Here is a 20824-nt window from a genome sequence, read left to right as displayed (position 1 = left end):
ACGTCAGTGTTAGCGTTTTGAATTTTATCCGTTGGGCAATTGGAAGCCAGTGGAGGGATTGGCAGAGAGGGGTGGCAGATACAGAACGGTTAGTAAGGTGGATGAGTCTGGCAGCAGCATTCATGATAGACTGAAGCGGGGATAGCCTGCGGTGAGGTAAGCCGATGAGGAGGGAGTTACAGTAGTCAAGTTGTGATATAATAAGGGAGTGAATGAGTTGCTTAGTAGTTTCCGGGGTTAGCAACGGTCGTATCTTGGAGATGTTGCGGAGGTGAAGTCTACATGAGTTTGTCAGCATAAGGACCTGGGGCTGGAAGGGCAGATTAGAGTCTAGGATGACACCTAGTACTCTGGCTTGAGGGGAGGGACTGATGGTAGTGTTGCATTTTTGCTGCAGATAAACACACCAGAAGCTACACAGAGCATGCCTGACTAGATCCTGCTCATTATAGTGAATTCAGTGATGTTTTTATCTATGCTTTAAAAGTTATTTTGACATAAATGTATCTTTTATGGAGATGAATAGAGTTGCATGTAAAATGCCTTCAAAAACCACTGTACATGCTTTTACATGCATTTTAAAGTAAGCACACCTGCTAGGGAGATGAATGAAACCTCATGTAAAATTCTTTACAATACACTATGCCTGCATTTTACATTAACTTTGAAGTAAACCTGTCAAGACCTGGACAGTTCAACCTGAGCATATGATGAAAAATGCATAAGTAGGCATATCCTAATAAAAGCATGTATAATTAAAACAAAACAAAATAAAACAACAAATATAATTTATATTCTACCATTAAAGTGTTACTAATCCCACAATAAAATCAGTCTATATATGCAGTAAAGCATGCTTGATATATTCACTGGGGAACCTAAGGGGTTAATCCTGTGCATTGTGTAAAAATGCTGTTTGATCCCGACTTCTCTGATCCTCCCCTTCTTCCAGTGTCCCCCTCTTATCTCCTGATAAGACATATGTGGAGTCATTCTGCACATGCACAGTTTGGTGTGTATTGCTAGAGAGTTTTGTTTTTTTTTTTCTTGGGAGAGTGCATGTGATCGGAACAGGGCCAGTCAGCACTGTCCAGAGGTCAGTGGTTCTGCATCCTCCTAGAGCAGCGGTTCTCAACCTGGGGGTCGCGACCCCTTTGGGGGTCGAACGACGCTTCCACAGGGGTCGCCTAAGACCATCGGAAAACACATATTTCCGATGGTCTTAGGAACCGAGACGCCGCTCCTCGCCGCCGCCACCGCCGTCTCTAGGTGTGGGCGGGATGACATGCCGCCCCTGTCATCTGGACACACCTCGAGATCAATCCTCGCCTGTGATTGGCCGCCGGCACTGTAGCTCAGGAGAGGCACACAGGCGGCCAATCACCGGCAAGGAGGTGGAGCTTGGAGAGGAGGAGCCGAGCGGCACTGCGAAGATCGAGCGAGTGAAGAGGAGGAGAGCGGCCGGAGAAGGAAGACATCTGACAGGTAAGTGTCGGTACCATGGGAGAGGGAGGGAGCGAGCGAGCCCAGGCTGGAGCAGGGGTCTGCAAGGTAAGTATCATTGGTGTCAGTGGGAATAGTGCCCCATCATTGGTGTCACTAATACCAATGATGGGGCACTATTCCTCCCACTGACACCAACGATGGGACACTATTCCTCCCACTGACACCAATGATGGGGCACTATTCCTCCCACTGACACCAACGATGGGGCACTATTACTCCCACTGACACCAACGATGGGGCACTATTCCTCCCCCAAATGACACCAACGATGGGGCACTATTCCTCCCCCAAATGACACCAACGATGGGGCACTATTCCTCCCCCAAATGACACCAAGGATGGGGCACGATTCCTCCCCCCACTGACACCAACGATGGGGCACAATTCCTCCCCCCACTAACACCAAGGATGGGGCACTATTCCTCCCCCCACTGACACCAAGGATGGGGCACTATTCCTCCCCCCACTGACACCAAGGATGGGGCACTATTCCTCCCCCCACTGACACCAAGGATGGGGCACTATTCCTCCCCCCACTGACACCAAGGATGGGGCACTATTCCTCCCCCCACTGACACCAAGGATGGGGCACTATTCCTCCCCCCACTGACACCAAGGATGGGGCACTATTCCTCCCCCCACTGACACCTATGATGGGGCACTATTCCCCCCACTGACACCTATGATGGGGCACTATTCCCCCCACTGACACCAATGATAGGGCACTATTCCCCCCACTGACACCTATGATGGGGCACTATTCCTCCCCCCACTGACACCAATGATGGGGCACTATTCCTCCTCCCACTGACACCAATGATGGGGCACTATTCCTCCCACTGACAGCAATGATGGGGCACTATTCCTCCCACTGACAGCAATGATGGGGCACTATTCCTCCCACTGATACCGATGATGAGGCACTATTCCTTCCACTGACACCGATGATGGGGCACTATTCCTCCCACTGACACCGATGATGGGGCACTATTCCTCCCACTGATACCGATGATGGGGCACTATTCCTCCCACTGATACCGATGATGGGGCACTATTCCTCCCACTGACACCGATGATGGGGCACTATTCCTCCCACTGACACCGATGATGGGGCACTATTCCTCACACTGATACCGATGACGAGGCACTATTCCTGCCACTGACACCAATGACGGGGCACTATTCCTCCCACTGATACCAATGACGGGGCACTATTCCTCCCACTGATACCAATGACGGGGCACTATTCCTCCTCCCACTGATACCAATGACGGGGCACTATTCCTCCCACTGACACCAATGATGGGGCACTATTCCTCCCACTGATACCAATGATGGGGCACTATTCCTCCCACTGATACCAATGATGAGGCACTATTCCTCCCACTGACACCTATGATGGGGCACTATTCCCCCCACTGACACCAATGATGGGGCACTATTCCTCCCCCCACTGACACCAATGATGGGGCACTATTCCTCCTCCCACTGACACCTATGATGGGGCACTATTCCTCCCACTGATACCGATGATGGGACACTATTCCTCCCACTGATACCGATGATGAGGCACTGTTCCTCCCACTGACACCGATGATGGGGCACTATTCCTCCCACTGACACCGATGATGGGGCACTATTCCTCCCACTGACACCGATGATGGGGCACTATTCCTCCCACTGACACCGATGACGGGGCACTATTCCTCCCACTGACACCAATGACGGGGCACTATTCCTCCCACTGACACCAATGATGGGACACTATTCCCCCCCACTGATACCAATGATGGGGCACTATTCCTCCCACTGACACCAATGATCGGGCACTATTCCTCACACTGACACCGATGACGGGGCACTATTCCTCACACTGATACCAATGACGAGGCACTATTCCTCCCACTGACACCAATGACGGGGCACTATTCCTCCCACTGACACCAATGATGGGACACTATTCCCCCCCACTGATACCAATGATGGGGCACTATTCCTCCCACTGACACCAATGATCGGGCACTATTCCTCCCACTGATACCAATGATGGGACACTATTCCTCCCACTGTTACCAATGATGGGGCACTATTCCCCCCCACTGACACCAATGATGGGGCACTATTCCCCCCCACTGATACCAATGACGGGACACTATTCCTCCCACTGATACCAATGATGAGGCACTATTCCTCCCACTGATACCAATGATGGGGCACTATTCCTCCCACTGACACCAATGATGGGACACTATTCCTCACACTGACACCAATGATGGGGCACTATTCCTCCCACTGATACCAATGACGTGGCACTATTCCTCCCACTGACACCAATGACGAGGCACTATTCCTCCTACTGACACCAATGACGGGGCACTATTCCTACCACTGATACCAATGACGGGGCACTATTCCTCCCACTGATACCAATGACGGGACACTATTCCTCCCACTGACACCAATGACGGGGCACTATTCCTCCCACTGACACCAATGATGGGGCACTATTCCTCCCAATGACACCAATGACGTGGCACTATTCCTCCTACTGCAAAATTACAGTTATGAAGTAGCAACGAAAATAATTTTATGGTTGGGGGTCACCACAACATGAGGAACTGTATTAAGGGGTCGCGGCGCTAGAAAGGTTGAGAACCACTGTCCTAGAGCAAAATGAAAACTCCTCTTACAAGCTTTAACCAATGCTCTGCTGGACACTGATAGAAGTCACAAGACTACTCTAACTGCAAATGAGAAAAGGTATTTAGCAGTTTATATTTATTAAAATAATTGCATTTCCATGTTGTGTGTACTGTGGGAGATCAAATATAGTGAATGCAGGGTCCTGGGTTTAGTTACATTTAAATGCATGTTTAAATGCAGAAGTGTGAATGGACCTACAAGTAAAGGTGCTTTCACACTGCTCTATGGAAAAAAAACTGCATAGGTGTATTTGATGTGTTTTCTGCACCTGTGAAACATGGATATGTGACTGAAAAACGCACCCGTGGTACATTTTTGATGTGTTATGACAGGTTTTCCCTTCATTTCAAAGGGGAGCTACTTTTTTGCTTTTAAAAAGCGCATTAAAGATGCAGCATGTAGGACTTTTAAAAACACAGCACACAGGCATGGCAGTGGTGTGAAGAGTCCCATAGGATTTAAAAGGTAATATTTTTATTGTGTTTCTCTTTTGTATTCAGCAAAGTAAAAACACAGCAAAGCAGATCAGTGTGAAAGGGCCCTTAAGTTGGCCATACACGGGGTGAATTCTGGTCCCTGATGAACCAGTCAAAATCCTAGCTGTGGGGGGTACTGTTGGCACCCTCCTGCCCAACATCTTTCAATCTAAAAATTGAAGGAAGGGGCTGAATTAGAGAAATTGTGCAGTATATGGCCAGCCTAAAAGATACGTTCATACTAAGTTCACCTTTCTTCAAAAAAAATAATGCACATTTATTTGCAGGTAAAAAAAATTTGCATTTTTTTCTTTTTTTATGCCTTTAAAGCATTGCACCCACATTCAGGAGATCATGGGTGCAATCTCAGGCTCCTGCAGACTGTCAGTGCATCTGTCTGCTCATACCATACAAGTACTTGTAGTAATAATAATAACCCATACGGGTAGGCAGTTACACAATGACAGGAAAACTCAATAAACTACCTAGAGTGCTTACTAGCACCCTGGTAGTATGTTGAGAACTACAAGCCCTCAGCCGCAAAGACTGCCGGTAGTAGCCATAGGTAGTAGACTGCAGGATGTAGCCATATGGGCGGAGCCCAGCACTGCCACATCCTTTTTAAATTGTGACAATGGGTGTGGGGAGAAGATCCCGTGCCCGCTGTCACAATGAGGGGGGATATGAGCAAGAGGCTGCTGGAGTGGGAACATGTTTCATGTTCCACCCTAAGAACAGGTAACATGTTCCCCAAGGTGAACTTGTCCTTTAATACATTATGTAACTAAGGGTGAATGCTTATCTATCCAATGGTCACTCTCTTGCCTTAGAATTTTTTCTGTGTTGTTCTTCAGGACTCTTTATTGGCCGGCGTGGGATGATGTCACTCTTGTGCATGCATGGCGCTGTAAGCTGGGCTGCGCACGAATAGCTCAGTTTACAGCGCTGGATAAGACAGCGAGCAGCCAGGTAGGGGTATTTTGTTTCAGAAGAGATATTTCATGTCTCTTCTGCAATAAAAGCCTGCCTGCTTCCTGTTTCTTACAGCAGAACTTTAGTTCTGCTTTAAACTGTCTGTCAACTTGCCCAGTATTTTGAAAGGCACTAAGGCAGGCCTTATGCAATTTTTCTTTCTTTCAACCACAGGTGGAAGGAAAGAAAATTGCTCAATTCCTCATCAACATAGTCAGTGTTGATGTGGGAATCCCTCCTGCTGTGCTATTGTATTCTTACCATGGAAGGTTTCCCAGCTGTCAGAATGCAATGATCCCCACTGGTGGCTGTAGCCGCCAGCAGTGATTAAAAGAAAAAATAAACCAACAGGCTGGCTTACTGAAGTTTATAGGTAGATTGACTTCACTACAGCCAGTCTGCACACAGATGGATAAAAATTTGGCGAGGGCCTGTTTAACGGGCCAAAAATCAATACATCTATTGCAGGCTTAAGAATAATTTGAGAACTCTTTTTAAGAGCTAAGAGCCAGTGACCCCCTGATGTCTGACATTTGCTGCCTTGTTAGCTCTCAGACCTACATTTCATAACAGAGAGGAACATTGATTAACCCAATTGAATCTCAAATCAGCAGTTTAAATGTGCATTTTATATACAAACATGTTGGCTTTAATCCTTGGACTTGTTTTTTTGCAATCAAAACCATTTTTGCACAATTATGTGGTGAAACAGTGACTGCCCACCCCTTTGTTCTGTTTGTTGTACTCCAAATGAGAGCACTTAGTAATGAATTTCAACCCCAGAACTTTTGCAGAACTTTGAAAAGTGCTAGGGAACATGTTTTAAGGACTCTCAGATATGTTCATTTTTATAGCAGCAAATTTATTACACAATCAGAATCGGCTTTATTAGTCAAGCATAAGGGCCCTTTCATGCAGACGGGCGAATTGACCATCCATTTTTCAGGCTGACCATTATCAGACCACTCATTGTTCTCTATATGAAGGTGGATTTATTAAGTGTTCTTGCATGGCAAGACCACTTACTGTTATCTCACATATATATTCTTATTATTATAGCCAAATTTACCACCCTAACTCCTCCCACAGTTTTTACACTACATAGACAAGTAATATACCGAAACGTGCGGATTGTTCCCGATTGGTGTGCTGTTACTTTGTGGAACGTTTCGCCAAATGGTTCACGAAATATCGGTGTTTTTGTGGTGAAATTGGTCCCATAGGAATGAATGGCGGAATGTTTAAAACTAGCGTGTGAGCTGAAAAATCAGGACATGATTTCTAAACTGCCATCACTCCCTCGTTTTCAAGCCCACCTACACAAATCTTATATCAAAACGTTCAGCTATCCCTGCTGCCACTAAAAATGACAGCTAAGCCATAGTCCTGATAGTTTTCACAATATGACCATTTGTTTGCAACGCACGCTGCCCATTGACATTCATTGAAACTCCACTCTAGACACCTGAAATTTGAAGGGCAATTTCTAAACTGCGATTGTGCCTTTATTTTTAATATTTCAGAGCAATACTATGCATCACAATGTAGGTCTGGGTCTTGTGATTCTCACAATATAAAGCTCTTCGGTGTAGGATTTATAATTTTAAAACTACAACCGTTTGAAGATGGCAACCGCCAGTGAAGTGAGCAAGTTGGAGCAGTTTGTTTTTAACCGCTCCTCTGCCCTTGCTGTACAGTGAGTTGCCATAGGAACCCAGGTGTGTGGGCAGGCAGCAGAGTGACAAAAGTTACTCCGCCCACTCCAGTTGTATACTACTGGTGGAGGCAAGAACACTTCACACAATTTTCCCAGAAATTGTAGCTTTTCTAGTTAAGTGTTCTTGCAAGACCACTTATTGTTATCTCACATATATATTCTTATTATAGCTAAATTTACCACCCTAACTCCTCCCACAGTTTTTACACTACATAGACAAGTAATAAACCGAAACGTGCGGATTGTTCCCGATTTGGTGTGCTATTACTTTGTGGAATGTTTTGCCAAATGGTTCACGAAATATCGCCTTTTTTTATGGTAAAATTGGTCCCATAGGAATGAATGGAGCAATGTTCAAAACTAGAGTGGGAGCTGACAAAAGCTAGAGTGTGAGCTGAAAAATCAGGACATGATTTCTAAACTGCAACCACTCCCTCATTTTAAAGCCCACCTACACAAATCTTATATCAAAACGTTCAGCTATCCCTGCTGCCACTACAAATGTCCACGGCTAAGCCATAGTCCTAAAAGTTTTCACAATATGACCATTTGTTTGCAACTCCCGCCGCCCATTGACCTTTTCACAGTTACTCCAGCCACTCCAACCACACAACAGTTATTCAAGCCACTCCACCCAGTTACTCCGACCACTCCAATTGTAGACTACTGGTGGAGGCAAGAACACTTCTCACAATTTCCCCAGAAATTGTAGCTTTTCTAGCTATTATTGTTATACAGGATTTATATAGCACCAACAGTTTGCTCAGCACTTTACAATATAACGGGAGACAATACAGCAACAATACAGTTCAATGCAAGAGGGTTAGGAGGGCCTGATCCTTGGAGCTTACAATCTAAGATTATTATTATTATACAGGATTTATATAGCGCCAACAGTTTGCTCAGCGCTTTACAATATAAAGGGAGCCAATACAGCAACAATACAGCTCAATACAAGAGGGTTAGGAGGGCCTGATCCTTGGAGCTTACAATCTAAGATTATTATTATACAGGATTTATATAGCACCAACAGTTTGCTCAGCGCTTTACAATATAATGGGAGACAATACAGCAACAATACAGTTCAATACAAGAGGGTTAGGAGGGCCTGATCCTGGGAGCTTACAATCTAAGATTATTATTATTATTATACAGGATTTATATAGCACCAACAGTTTGCTCAGCACTTTACAATATAAACGGGAGACAATACAGCAACAATACAGTTCAATACAAGAGGGATAGGAGGGCCTGATCCTTGGAGCTTACAATCTAAGATTATTATTATTATTATTATACAGGATTTATATAGCGCCAACAGTTTGCTCAGCGCTTTACAATATAACGGGAGACAATACAGCAACAATACAGTTCAATACAAGAGGGTTAGGAGGGCCTGATCCTGGGAGCTTACAATCTAAGATTATTATTATACAGGATTTATATAGCGCCAACAGTTTGCTCAGCGCTTTACAATATAACGGGAGACAATACAGCAACAATACAGTTCAATACAAGAGGGATAGGAGGGCCTGATCCTTGGAGCTTACAATCTAAGATTATTATTATACAGGATTTATATAGCGCCAACAGTTTGCTCAGCACGTTACAATATAACGGGAGACAATACAGCAACAATACAGTTCAATACAAGAGGATTAGGAGGGCCTGATCCTTGGAGCTTACAATCTAAGATTATTATTATTATACAGGATTTATATAGCGCCAACAGTTTGCTCAGCACTTTACAATATAACGGGAGACAATACAGCAACAATACAGTTCAATACAAGAGGATTAGGAGGGCCTGATCCTGGGAGCTTACAATTTAAGAGATACCAAGCTTGCATACTGGACAGCCAGACCTTGTTGGTAGAATTCACCATTGCAGATCATTTGGTGTCATTTAAACCTTTTCTGTGATTCTATATATGTTTTATTGTTTGAATAACTTTAACATGAAAGGCAGATAAATCCTATTTGTGCTAAATAATGTGTACTTTTCTAGACCTAGTCAGGGTTCACTGGTGGAAGTACCTTCCCTCGAAAAAAAAGAAAAAAAAACCCCCCAGCAAATCGCATATTTAGCTGTAGTTTGCAGGCATTCAGAAGGGGACACTGCTGCCTCCTCAATGAACTAGCACAACATGACTTTGATTGGCATTTGGTAATGGTATCTCTTGCCACTCTGTCTTCCATGATAAAGTATCATATATAGCATATATTAGAATGGCATATGCGTTTTGTTTTTGTAAATTGACCCTGGTATGTGTTTTCACATGCTCCATTAGTGTTCATGTCGCTGCTGACGACAACAACACGGAACCAACAGGAATGCTAAAAATAGCGCGCACTCTCTCAGCCACTATGTCAGCACCCGGCACTTCCACACTGTGCTTTACATTTTTTTCTGTCAAAGTTCTGCTTTAAAGACTCACTTTCATGAAAAAGATTTTATTCTGGTAATTTTATGTGGTTCATACCTGTAATAATAATAATTAGTGTATGAATTTCTTTCTTATTTCCAGTGCTTTGATTTATACTTTTCTTCACATTTACACGCAGACAACGCTGTCCAGCAACCGTTACGGTGGTTGGGACAGTTAATATAGGGAAGCTTACGAAGGTAAATTTTTATTCATATGGTTTTATCCTTGTACTGCTGCTTCCATAAATACTGCAAGGCAGTAAGAGGATGTAATAGCAATGTAAAAGCAGCTCTGAGCTTGTATTTACTTTTCAAGGCAGCTGTAAGGGCCCTGTGATCAATTCTGTAGCCTTTGTGGTAGCCCCAACACATTATGATGCCAAGTGGAGAGAGATTGGGGAACATCCATTTCCAGATCTCTCTTGTGTGCAGTCAGCCTGGAATCACATAGCTCTGTGCAACTGGATTTAGAGCTGTCAAATCCCAACCTCTGGTGGGCAGGTAGAGAGCAGATCATGGATTTTCTGTCTCCTGGTTATTTCTCTTCTTGACTATTGCAACTCCCTCCTCATTGGCTTACCTTTATATAGGCTATCCCCCCTCCAGTCCATCATGAATACTGCTGCCAGACTCCTCCACCTTACCAACGTTTCAGTGTCTGCTACCCCTCTCTGCCAATCCCTCCACTGGCTTCCACTTGCCCAACGAATAAAATTCAAAATACTAACAGCAACTTACAAAGCCCCCAGCTACCTGGTCTCAAAATATCAATCAAACCCCTCTCTTCGATCCTCTCAAGACCTTCTGCTCTCTAGTTCCCATGTCACCTCCTCCCATGCTTGCCTCCAGGACTTCTGCCGAGCTTCTCCCATCCTATGGAACTCCCTACCCCAATCTGTCCGGCTATCTCCTAATCTATCCACCTTTAGAAGATCCCTGAAAACGCTTCTCTTTAAAGATGTCTATCCTACTTCTAACAAGCAAACTGCCTTTTTATTTCCTACGTCAGCTTTAGCTATATAGTTTACTATATACTGTCCTCTCCTTTCAGAAAATGTATGGTTTTAAAATGTTTAGTACTTTTTTAAGCCAGAAATGCACATTTGACATGGGTGAATATTAAGACTTTGCTTTGATGGTAAAGGGGGTAAAATGTTTTCCTCAAAAGAATAAGTTGACAAATTTGAAAGCTTTTTATAGGTAAGCCAGCAATTGTAATTATTTAAGACCCAAGAATTCAGATTATGGGTTCTTGCACATGACTGTACATTAGATCGTACAGCTGTACAGAGTTAAATATGCCTGTTGTTGTGGCACTTTAAAAAAATACATCCATATGTGTGCATGTGCAAATGCGAGTGCCGATAGTCAAGTGTATATAGCCATGCACAGCTTACTCTGTAATGCATGTTATTAGGCAATGGCTCCCAAGCGCCACAACAGCAGACCTGATAAAGTATTCTCAGTGCGCATATATTTAAATTTATTGCAATATTTTTTATATGTCCTCCACATTTTTGTAAGCTTACTTTTACAGTTTAGTTATTTTATTCAGTACTAAAAAATTCTAGACTAGCCACTAGAGGGAGCTTTCAGATGAATCTCTCTGCTTCTGTATTGAGAAAAGATATAAAATAGCATAAGGTACATCGCTATCAGTGACTGATATTCTTGCATTGTGAGAGGGAACAGTAATGCACAACCATCATGTAAACATAACGTAATAAACAAATATGGCTGCCCCCATATACTTATATAATTAATATTATTGTAGGGACTTATATAGCGCCATCAGTTTACCCAGGGCTATATATATACTGTGTGTATGTGTATGTATGTATATGTATGTGTGTGTGTATATGTATATATATATATATATATATATATATACTAACAGTTACAGTGTGTGTATGTATATGTGTGTGTGTATATACAGTGGGGATCGAAAGTTTGGGCACCCCAGCTAAAAATTTGTATTAATGTGCATAAAGAAGCCAAGGAAAGATGGAAACATCTCCAATAGGCATCAAATTACAGATTAGACATTCTTATAATATGTCAACAAAAGTTAGATTTTATTTCCATCATTTACACTTTCAAAATAACAGAAAACAAAAAAATGGCGTCTGCAAAAGTTTGGGGACCCTGCAGAATTTATAGCATGCACTGCCCCCTTTGCCAAGCTGAGACCTGCCAGTGTCATGGATTGTTCTCAATCATCGTCTGGGAAGACCAGGTTATGTCAATCTCAAAGGTTTTAAATGCCCAGACTCATCTGACCTTGCCCCAACAATCAGCACCATGGGTTCTTCTAAGCCAGGGGTGGGCAAACTTTTTGGGTTCATATATTGGACCCGGGGGCCGGACCAAGAGTAGATGAATGATGTGTATGTGTCATCCATAGTAAGTATAGTAATATTCCCCCATAGTAAGCATAGTAATTAATCCCCCATATAGTAATTCATCCCCCATAGTAATTCATCCCCCCTATAGTAATTCATCCCCCATAGTAATTCATCCCCCATATAGTAATTCATCCCCCATAGTAATTCATCCCCCATATTAAGTCCCCAAGTCCCCTGATGCATTTTGGAAACAAGTTCTGTGGACCGATGAGGTTAAAATTGAACTTTTTGGCCGGAATGAGCAAAGGTACGTTTGGAGAAGAAGGGGCACAGAATTTAATGAAAAGAACCTCTGTCCAACTGTTAAGCATGGCGTTGGATCAATCATGCTTTGGGGTTGTGTTGCAGCCAGTGGCACAGGGAACATCTCACGAGTAGAAGGAAAAATGGATTCAATAAAATTTCAGCAAATTTTGGATGGTAACTTGATGCCATCTGTGAAAAAGCTGAAGTTAAAGAGAGGATGGCTTCTACAAATAGATAATGATCCTAAACACACCTCAAAATCCACGGGGGATTACATCAAGAGGCGTAAACTGAAGGTTTTGCCATGGCCTTCACAATCTCCTGACTTCAACATAATTGAAAATCTATGGATAGACCTTAAAAGAGCAGTGCGTGACAGACAGCCCAGAAATCTCAAAGAACTGGAAGACTTTTGTAAGGAAGAATGGGCAAAGATACCTCAAACAAGAATTGAAAGACTCTTGGCTGGCTACAAAAACGTTTACAAGCTGTGATACTTGCCAAAGGGTGCAGTACAAGATATTAACTCTGCAGGGTGCCCAAACTTTTGCAGACGCCATTTTTTTGTTTTCTGTTATTTTGAAAGTGTAAATGATGGAAATAAAATCTAACTTTTGTTGACATATTATAGGAACGTCTAAACTGTAATTTGATGCCTTTTGGAGATTTTTCCATCTTTCCTTGGCTTCTTTATGCACATTAATACAAATTTTTAGCTGGGGTGCCCAAACTTTCGATCCCCACTGTATATATATATATATATATATATATATATATATATATATATATATATATATATATATATACACACACACACACACAGGGATTTTTTTTTTTTCAGAGAATAGGTGCAGGAACTCCCCACATTTTTAGTCATCCCTTGTCTCTGCCCCCTACCTACTTCCAAGCACCATCCTTTGGTGTCACGTCCTATACACTTCTCAGTAACACCCCTTTTAGAGAATACAAAACCAAGTATAATTTTGTGGAGCTAAGTACTTTGTATGTAATGTGTTAATGATAACAAGAAAAGCAGTAAAATACAGTAGATCCCCTGCAGCCAGCAACAGTTGACCCCTCACACAATAGCACCCCCAGCAACAATGGACCCCCACACAACAATATACCACCACACTAATTATAGACCCCAGCAGGGGTCTATAATTAGGCCCTCCAGAAGCCAGCAAATATATATATTTTTATAGGCCCTCCAGAAGCCAGCAAAAGTAGACTTCTCCATCAACAGGAGATCCCTTCCATCAACAACTGACCCTACTAGCGCCATAAGATGCCAACCAGCAACTATAGACCTCCATGCAAAAATAGATTCCCATCAGTGACAATAGATTCTCCAGCAGACCCCAGCACCCCTTGCCATTACATACATTAAGTGCTGGAGGTGCGGGAACTGTGTTCCCCCGTGTTCCCACTGAAAAAAAGCCATATATACAGTGCCTTGAAAAAGTATTCATGCCCCTTGAAATTTTCAACATTTTGTCATGTTACAACCAAAAACATAAATGTATTTTATTGGGATTTTATGTGGTAGACCAATGCAAAGTGGCACATAATTGTGAAGTGGAAGGAAAATGATAAATGGTTTTCAAATTTTTTTACAAATAAATATCTGAGAAGTGTGGCGTGCATTTGTATTTGTATCTGCTCCTTTGTGCAAGGAGGAACAGGATGAGCACTGCCAGATCCCTACAAAATGACCTCCAGCAGGCCACTGGTGTGAATGTCTTTGACCAGACAATCAGAAACAGACTTCATTTTCTTGAACAGTGTATATGAACAATACATATTACGCCCTATAGCGTGCCAGGCAATATGGTACTCTTAGGTAGCCCACTCACCATAATTCTAAAGGTTCCTCTAATCACTGAGACACGAGTAGATTTTACAAGCAATGCTGTTGTGTCAGATCCCTATCTATATTGAGAGTATAGGCTTCATGTTGCAACGGACACATGTTTCCGGGTCTTGAAACGCACGCCGGCTGCTGCATGGAGCACAAGCACTGATGCCGGAAACAGAAGTGGACAAGCTACGATGTAATGCGCTGCCCGTGACATCAGAAGTGCATCATCCGGCCCGCCCTTCTACAATATAGGCCCGTAAAACCCCGAAAGAATTACACAGCCGTGAGGGCGGATCCCTACCCGCTGTCACAGGGAGGGGGTGGGGGAGGCAAAAGCCTAAACATGTTACAAGTTCCATCCTAAATACTGGTAGAACATGTAACATGTTTCCTTTCAGCTGATCCCTTTCACATATAGTTGTGTTCAAAATAATAGCAGTGTGTTGAAAAAAGTGAATAAAGCTCAAAATCCTTCTAATAGCTTTTATTTCCATACACACAAATGCATTGGGAACACTACACATTCTATTCCAAATCAAAACATGAAGAAAAATATATCAAATTTGTGTTGTTCCTCTAAAAAAATTGAAGAAAGTGAATATTAGACTGTTCAAAAAAATAGCAGTGTTTGTATTCTTCTTTACAAACTCAAACATTTACTATATAAACTGAAAAATGTTTGAAGATTTTGCTTTCCTTTGAATCACTTGAATGAATATTTAGTTGTATAAGCACTGTTTCTGAGAACTGCTGTACATCTGTGTTGCATGGAGTCAACCAACTTCTGGCACCTGTGAACAGGTATTCCAGCCCAGGATGATTGGACTACATTCCACAGTTCTTCTCTATTTCTTGGTTTTGCCTCAGAAACTGCATTTTTGCTGTCACCCCACAAGTTTTCTATTGGATTAAGAACCGGGGATTGGGCTGGCCACTTAACGTCAATCTTGTTGGTCTGGAACAAGGATGTTGCACGTTTACTGGTGTGTTTGGGGTCGTTGTCTTGTTGGAACACCCATTTCAAGGGCATTTCCTCTTCAGCATAAGGCAGCATGACCTCTTCAAGTATTCTGAAGTATTCAAACTGATCCATGATCCCTGGTATGCGATAAATAGGCCCAACACCGTAGTATGAGAAACATCCCCATATCATGATGCTTACACAACCATGCTTCACTGTCTTCACAGTGTACTGTGGCTTGAATTCAGTGTTTGGGGGTCGTCTGACAAACTGTCTCCGGCCACTAGACCCAAAAAGAACAATCTTACTTTCATCAGTCCACAAAATGTTGCACCATTTCTCTTTAGGCCAGTCAATGTGCTCTTTGGCAAATTGTAACCTCTTCAGCACGTCTTTTTTTCAACAGTGGGACTTTGCGGGGGCTTCTTGCAGATAGCTTGGCTTCATATAGGCGTCTTCTAATTGTAACAGTACTCACAGGTAACTTTAGACCTTCTTTGATCTTCCTGGAGCTGATTGTTGGCTGAGTCCTTGCCATTTTGGCTATTCTATCCATTTGAATGGTAGTTTTTCGCTTTCTTCCACGTCTTTCAGGTTTTGGTTGCCATTTTAAAGCATTTGCAATCATTTTAGCTGAGCAGCCTATCATTTTCTGCACTTCTTTATATGTTTTCCCCTCTCCAATCAACTTTTTAATCAAGGCACGCTGTTCTTCTGAACAATGTCTGGAATGACGCATTTTCTTCAGAATTTCCGAGAGAAATGCACTGTAACCAGCATGTACAACATTTGCTGCCTTCCTTCTTAAATAAGGGCAATAATTGCCACCTGTTTTTCAAAGAATGAATGACCTCACTAATAGAACTCCACACTGCTATTATTTTGAACATGCCCCTTTTAATTAGTTATTCAATTACACAGAATCCGCAGCATGCATGTCATGACTGTTGGGTCTGTTGGATTTCTACTACTCTACTACACCTGCTAGTAAATTATTTGCCATGTAGAAATATCATTTCTACCAAAAACAGTGATTGATCAGGTTAGTGATGTCTGACTGCTATTATTTTGAACACAACTGTATGTTTCCTAAAAAAACATAAATACAGTCTATTATAGATTCCATTGAATAAATGTCCCTGTTTATCTCTGTGAACGCTAAGTAATGGGAGGTGAACCATTTTTGATGAGAAAATGAATGTACAAAATGTGTAAGGCGCTGAAGAGGGATACTGAGGTCTTATGGTAGTGAAATTGTGTAGGAGGAGGGAGAGCAGTGTTGCTGCAGCTTCTATTCAGTGCCAAGGAAAACATGTTCCATTGTAAGGAACTTCAATTATCTAAAAATAGATTGCTAAGAAACAACCTGTGTGGTTCAGGTGAAAAAAAAAACACATTTTTTATGCGGTGCAAGCAACACACACAGGTGCTTTTTAAATGTTAAGCAAGACCGCAAAATACAGCTTAGTTTGTTATTTTTGTTTGAAGTTGAGGAATTATTTTAGTTTCTCTGTTCACTCTTATAGCCCAGTATGTCCAAGTATAGCTTTCTATCAAGTGGTATTAAACTCTAATCTTAAGAAATTGCTGTCAGGTAGGGTTTTTAAGACAAAATATACCCATTTTCTCTTCTGTCTTAAATGCTTTCCCTGCCTATTAACTGTTATGTACACTGAACCACGCATGCACAGCTCTGTATACATGTACAGCACCCAGTCGGTGCTGCCATGATGCGACTCCTGTGACGTTTTTAAAAATATGGTCAAGAATGGGTTATGCAGCTGCCTTCAGGGAATTCAACACTGGCAAATTAAGCTGTAAGGGGAAGCCCTGTATAACTCCTCCCACTTCCAGCCAGCCTCAACTTTTTGATAGTGTCCTTAGAACAGACATCTTCTCTCTGCCTGGAAGGAATCAAGCTTTTTTTTTTTCTTTTTGGATTATTTTATCAAGATTCGGCTATTAGGAGGTTTCTTCAGCTTCTGCAGAACTACTGAAATTCGTTTTTGCTTTACTCTTGTGACCAGACCTGGATCTTGCCAGGAATATGATTTGGGGCAGGCTTGTAGTGTTGCCCTCTGGGCTCTGGACCCAGGTGCAATAAGCTGAATTAGCTGCAGGGTGCTCTAGAGGTCCAGCGCTGTGGTACTAAAGCCTGTGTAACTCTGTCCCTAATGACTATTTAGGAAGCATGCCCATTGGAGGGTGAACACTGCTGATTTGGGGTTTCTCTTATCACCCTTCCTACAGTGGGGCAAAAAAATATTTAGTCAGGCACCAATTGTGCAAGTTCTCCCACTTAAAAAGATGAGAGAGGCCTGTAATTGGCATCATAGGTAGACCTCAACTATGAGGGACAAAATGAGAAAAAAAATCCAGACAATCACATTGGCTGATTTGGAAAGAATTTATTTGCAAATTATGGTGGAAAATAAGTATTTGGTCAATATCAAAAGTTCATCTCAATACTTTGTTATATATCCTTTGTTGGCAATGACAGAGGTCAAACGTTTCCTGTAAGTCTTCACAAGGTTGGCACACTGTTGCTGGTATGTTGGCCCATTCCTCCATGCAGATCTCCTCTAGAGCAGTGATGTTTTGGGTCTGTCGCTGGGCAACACAGACTTTCAACTCCCTCCAAAGGTTTTCTGTGGGGTTGAGATCTGGAGACTGGCTAGATCACTCCAGGACCTTGAAATGCTTCTTGCGAAGCCATTCCTTCGTTGCCCGGGTGGTATGTTTGGGATCATTGTCATGTTGGAAGACCCAGCCACGTTTCATCTTCAAGAACTTGCACAATTGGTGGCTGACTAAATACTTTTTTGCCCCACTGTATCTGCTGGGGAACCTTAGGGTAAATGCTGAGACTGTGGTAAGTCAGGGCCTTTTCCCTTTCTGAGAGCCTAGATGTGCTATGCTATAGGTTCTTAGGGGTTTATTTATGGAGTGCTGGCTATGACTTACTCTGTGGCAGGCTAGCACCTAAAGAGAAGGCCAGGCTCGCTTTTTGGATTAGGCGCCATATTGTTCTGCTTGGCTATTAGTACTTATCAAAGGAAATTTCTTCTACTGTATCTGAATTTATTGGGAAATTTCCACCTTATATTGGAACTAAAGATTCTCTACATATTCCTTTCAAATTCAAAAATCTCATATGGAATCTGCCAGGTCAGTCATTGTTTCCCTTTATCTGTGAGGTCTCCTGACCTTTAGACATCAGGGACTCTAACTTGGACATGCCCATCTTTGTGACACATCAGTGCTACCTGTCTTTTTTGCTTTGGGCATGCAACATTATGAGTTTATTTCCCTTAACCTTTGGGCTGTCCACTGCACCTCAAGTCTTCACCAAGGTACTAGCCTCTGTTACACTTTACTTTCCTCTTAGGGTATCCCCATAATGTGATAGCTGGACAATCTTATGCTGAGGGGACAGCCTCTGTCAGGCAATGTCCAACGGACTGTACACACCCTGCAGAAATTCGGTTAGAAACTAACTCTATAGACCAGCCCCCAGACAAATTCCAGTCTCTCCACTCACACATTTGGACCCTACGTTCCAGGAACTGCCAAACCATTTTTCGTTTTTTGAGGGTTATGGGCCTAATGGTGGCCTCCATCATGGCAGTCCTAGACCATTGAAAATTACAATTGTGGCAGTGTGGGACAAGTAGGTTCAGGTTCTGGATTGTGCCATACACCTGATGGATCTTCTGTCCGGTGCTGGAATCAGGGAAATCTTGCCCCCGATGGCCTGGAAGGTGCTCACAATGGATGCCGGCCTTTCATCCTGGCAGGTGTCCTTGACACCCTATCCATACAGAAGACTTGGTTGACTGAGGAACCTCAGCTACCAATCAATATTCTGGAGCTTAGGGCAATTTGATTGTTTCTTCAGTGCTTAACCTCCAAGGCATGAGGTCACCCAACCAGGATTTAGTAAAAACTGTGTCATGGCAGTGGCTTATATCAGCCATCAGGAAGGCACCAGAACTTGAACCGCTCAAAGAGGAGCGGACCTACTTCTGGCTTGGGCAGAACTTCATGTTCTGGTCCTGCCCTCCATGTACATCCTAGGCTTGGAAAACTGGCAGGCAGAGTTCCTTGGTTGTCAAGGTCTGGATTCCAGGGAATGGCATGGATGTTTACAGCTGTCACAGGTGGGTTCAACAACAAACTGGAAAAATGTGTTGCTAAATTCAGGAATCCATGGGCCTTCCTAATGGTAACAATGATAACCTGCACTTGGGCTAACAGTTAAAGATGACAAGCGGCTAGCACAATATTGTTGGTGACACAACCAACAAGATGGCCACAATCCATTGTGCAATGCCGTCACCATCTATTTTTACCAATAGATGCTTAGGTTACTCTGAGGGATCAGTTCAACCTAATCTACTTCTTTCCCTCTAAAGCTCCTTCCTTGCCTACTACACAGAATTGAGAAAGAGGGCATTTCAGTGATTCTCATTGCATCAAAATAGCCCAAGAGGAATGTGGTACTTGGACACAGTCAAACACCTGATAGACTCTCTGTCCGCCTCCCTGGATCTGTCCCAGAGGCTACCATCCTGCTGCTTGGTCACTGTTTTTAAGTCTGACTATTGAAGCCAATGTCCTAAGGGACAGGGGCCTATCAAATTCAGTCATCCCTATGTTCATGTAGGAAGCTAGGACTCCTTACATGGTCAACCGTGGCATTTGGAAGTGTAATTCACTTGGTGTGAGGAATGGAAATTCTATCTCAATCCAAGTGCTCTGTGGGATGAATCCTGTCTTTTCTCCAATCTGGTGTGCACCAGCATTTGGCCTGCACTACTATCAAGGGTCAAATCTCGTCCTTAGTGTTTTTTTTTACCAGAGATCGCTGCCAAATTACTCCTTCTATGACTCTGTGGGATCTCATCCTACTCCTGTCAATCCTTCAGAGGCTGTTAGGATAGCTAGAGGAACATCCTTACTCACAAGGTTGCCTTTTTCATTGCCATAATTTCTACGTGACGAGTTTCTTAGTGGACAGCTTTGACCTTGTGGGGTTAGCTCAGGTGGGGGATCACCTTCCCTGGGAAAAAGGTAGACCACACAGCAAGCTTTCTTCAAAATCTGACTGGTTGTCAGTTTTATTTAAAGGTTTGTAAAGATATCAAAACAAATAAAACAGCAAAATAAACCCTTGCGATCCAGGCACTAACTAAACATAGAATTTTTCCTCTCTCACAGGTGAAGGGCTTCTCCCTGTCACCCAAAAACAAAACAATACGCAAACCTTTTCTTGTTGGTATAACACACACAGCTCACTCAGGAATGGCTCTCTGAGTCCCAGGCCACGAGCAGCTTCTTGCTCAAGCCCTGCCTTATTTATACATCCTGTTGGTGGTCATCAGTGGAGCACAAAATCCGGTCCGGAACCACCTCTGCCATTGTGGCCCCGAAAACCCGGAGTGGATTCCACCTTAAACTCGCAAGTATAACCGCATGTGAGGTGACACATAGCGTCCATCGATCACCTCGCCGTTCATACTGTCACAACCTTCTAAAGAACCCTTTTT

At 43.0% G+C, this 20824-nt stretch overlaps 1 protein-coding gene and 1 long non-coding RNA gene across 3 annotated transcripts in view; one reads left to right on the top strand and one right to left on the bottom strand.

Annotated features, from left to right (window-relative positions):
* The window catches only part of PSD3 (pleckstrin and Sec7 domain containing 3), a 661118-nt gene that overhangs the window by 114614 nt on the left and 525680 nt on the right, over nt 1-20824 (top strand). The gene's annotated exons all lie outside the window — the stretch shown is intronic.
* Nucleotides 1-20824, bottom strand: part of LOC149473576 (uncharacterized) — a 108848-nt gene that overhangs the window by 78295 nt on the left and 9729 nt on the right. The gene's annotated exons all lie outside the window — the stretch shown is intronic.

The sequence above is a fragment of the Staurois parvus genome, unplaced genomic scaffold (genome assembly GCF_062004578.1).
Source record: "Staurois parvus isolate SC_StPar_1 unplaced genomic scaffold, SC_StPar_1.0 ptg000013l, whole genome shotgun sequence".
NCBI lineage: Eukaryota > Metazoa > Chordata > Amphibia > Anura > Ranidae > Staurois > Staurois parvus.
Note: the sequence above shows the minus strand (reverse complement) of the source record. Positions and strands in the feature narration are given on the sequence as shown.